General features: G+C 42.2%; 1 non-coding gene across 1 annotated transcript; it reads right to left on the minus strand.

Annotated features, from left to right (window-relative positions):
- Positions 1–1,100: 1,100 nt before the first annotated feature.
- Positions 1,101–1,204, minus strand: LOC130953877 (small nucleolar RNA R71). Its single transcript, XR_009076038.1, has one exon. It is a non-coding gene; the product is annotated as a small nucleolar RNA R71 (small nucleolar RNA).
- Between the last annotated feature and the right edge of the window lie 1,846 nt (positions 1,205–3,050).

Here is a 3,050-nt window from a genome sequence, read left to right on the forward strand (position 1 = left end):
CTTGCCATTTACGTTTTCCGCCAATTTTACATTCCGCAATTCTCATCTAAATCTTGATTCCGCTCAACTAGAACACACTTCTAATCTGAATTGCTCACTCAACCAATCCTTGTGGGATTCGACCTCACTCTATTGTGAGTTTTTACTTGACGATAACCGGTGCACTTGCCGGAAGGAATTTTTGCCGATCGTGCAATTTCCTAAAATCGTAGCTATCAAGTTTATGGCTATCAAGTTTATGGCGCCGTTGCCGGGGATAAGTTTTCGATTGACAATTCTCAAATTGGAAGTTAACTAGATTGAGAATTTTTCTTGTTTTGTTAATTCAGTTCAAGTTACTTGTTGAATTTTAATTTCTGCACTCTGTTACTTGCTTTCTTTCTTTATGCCTTTAAATTCAAGCAACTAACTCACTGACCTACTAACTATTTGAATTAATTCCTCAACTGCTCTAACCATACTCTTCCATTAACCAAGAGTATTTCACTTGTTTGTTGCATGTGCTGTGTTCTTGTATGACAGGTAGGAGAGGAGAGACATCAACTCATCCATATACCGAACCTGAGAGGACCCTTCATAAACTTAGAAGAGAAGCAAGAGGGAAGAGAGTACTGGGAGAAGAAGAATCTGAAGGAGAATCTGAAGACAATTTTGAGGAAGCTCTAGATCTCAACATGGATAGAGAAGTTCACAACCATGAGAGAGCTGATGGAAACAATGCCATTCCCGAGAGGAGGGTTCTTGGTTCATACATAAATCCAACCTCTGGGAATTGTGGTAGCAGCATTCAGAAACCACCCATTCAGGCCAACAATTTTGAACTCAAACCACAGCTAATATCACTGGTGGAGAATCATTGTTCATTTGGTGGGAGTGCTAATGAAGATCCAAACCAACATCTCACAAAATTCCTGAGAATTTGCGACACTGTGAAGTCCAATGGAGTCCAGGAAGATGCCTATAAACTGCTCTTGTTCCCATTTTCACTTAGGGACAAGGCAGCTAAGTGGCTGGAATCATTCCCAAGGGAGAGCCTAACAACCTGGGATGAGGTGGAAAGCAAGTTTCTGGCACGTTTCTACCCCCCACAAAAGGTCAATAGGCTTCGATCTGAGGTTCAGACTTTTAGACAACAAGATGGTGAAACTCTCTACGAGGCATGGGAGAGGTTCAAGGATTTGACAAGGAAATGCCCACCAGACATGTTCCATGACTGGGTGCAATTGCATATTTTCTATGATGGACTTTCTTATGAATCAAGGAAGGCTGTAGACCATTCATCAGGAGGTTCATTGAACAGGAAAAAGACTGTGGAAGAAGCCATTGAAGTGATTGAGATAGTGGCTGAGAATGAGTACTACTATGCTTCAGAGAGACACAACACTAAGGGAGTCATGGAGCTGAACCATGTTGATACAATTCTAGCCCAAAACAAGGTGTTTGCCAAGCAACTAGCAGAGCTCACCAGGAAATTAGAAACAAATCAAGTGGCTGCAATACACACACAAGATCAAGAGGAGGTAAGCACTGAAGGAGGTGATTGGAAAGAGGCCAACTATGTGGGAAATCAACAAAGGCAACCATATGATCCACATTCCAACACTTACAACCCAGGCTGGAAAAACCACCTAAACTTTGGGTGGGGAAACCAGCAAACCCAACCACAAAACCACAAACCTTACAACCCTAACCAACATAACAATTCCACATACCAAAACTCCAACCAAAGATCATACCAAGCCACACAAAACACTTACTCCCAACCACCATATCATGGCCAAAATAATCAACCTGCCCAACCTAATCCGAACCAACAATTTCAAGATCAATTAAACAGGATAGAAGGAATGCTTGCAAACATGGGTCAGGACATAAGTGAGTTGAAAAGCTTTAGGGATGATGTGAGATCTACCTTAAGGAACCATGGTGAAAAACTCAAGAGGATGGAGTCTCGAGTAGGAGAGCTATCTCAACAGGCCCCCAAGTCAACTGCAGTGTTCCCTAGTGACACAGAAAAGAATCCTAAAGGGGAACAAAAGGGAGTGAGATGGGAAGAATGCAAGGCCATCACCATATTGAAGGAAGTCTCAGAAGAAGAAGGAATCAGACCCTCAGAACAGGAGCCAGAAATCTTGAAGGAAGGTGTGGAAGAAGCTAAGCAGGAAAGTGAAAATGAGCAAGCCAAGGAACTGCAAAATAAAGGCATGCTGGAAACATACCAACCAAAAGCACCATTTCCTCAGAGGTTAGGAGGAGGTGAAAAAGGGAAAACATATTCAAGGTTTTTAGAGACATTTAAGTCTCTCCATATCAATATTCCCTTTCTTGAGATTCTCCAGCAGATGCCTACACATATCAAGTATTTGAAGGAATTGCTGAGCAAGAAAAGAGTTTTGAAGGGAGGACAAACTGTAATAATGAACAAAGAATGCAGTGCCCTCATCAAGAAGGACATAGTCTCTAAGAAAACAGACCCAGGAAGTTTTCATATCCCCTGCATCATTGGGGAAACAAAAATTGACGGAGGATTCTGTGATCTAGGAGCTAGCATAAATGTGATGCCTCTGACTCTTATGAAGATGCTACAACTGAATGAGGTGAGATCCACTGATGTAATCATACAACTGGCTGACAAAACTCAGAAGCAAGCTGAAGGGGTAGTTGAGAATGTGCTGGTGAAAGTGGGAAATTATTTCCTCCCCACAGACTGTCATTTTGGACATGGAGGAAAGCTACCTACACCCTATCATTCTGGGAAGGCCATTTCTAGCCACTGCTAGAGCGCTCATAGATGTAGAACAAGGAGAGCTAATTTTGAGAATACATGATGAACAGCTCATTTTCCATGTTTTCAAACCTGCATCTGAGCCTGAACCAGAACCTGAAAAGCCTAAGGATGATAGTAGCCATCTGTGTTTGGAGGAAAGCAACCCAGCAGCTGAAACTCTGAAACAGTCCTTGGAAGGCAAACAAGAATTGCAAGAGTTAAAGCCACAAGAATCAATAGAAACAGCTCAGAAGGATCCTCCTGGCATAAGGGTCAATGAAGA

The sequence above is a fragment of the Arachis stenosperma genome, chromosome 9 (assembly GCF_014773155.1).
Source record: "Arachis stenosperma cultivar V10309 chromosome 9, arast.V10309.gnm1.PFL2, whole genome shotgun sequence".
Taxonomy (NCBI): Eukaryota; Viridiplantae; Streptophyta; class Magnoliopsida; order Fabales; family Fabaceae; genus Arachis; species Arachis stenosperma.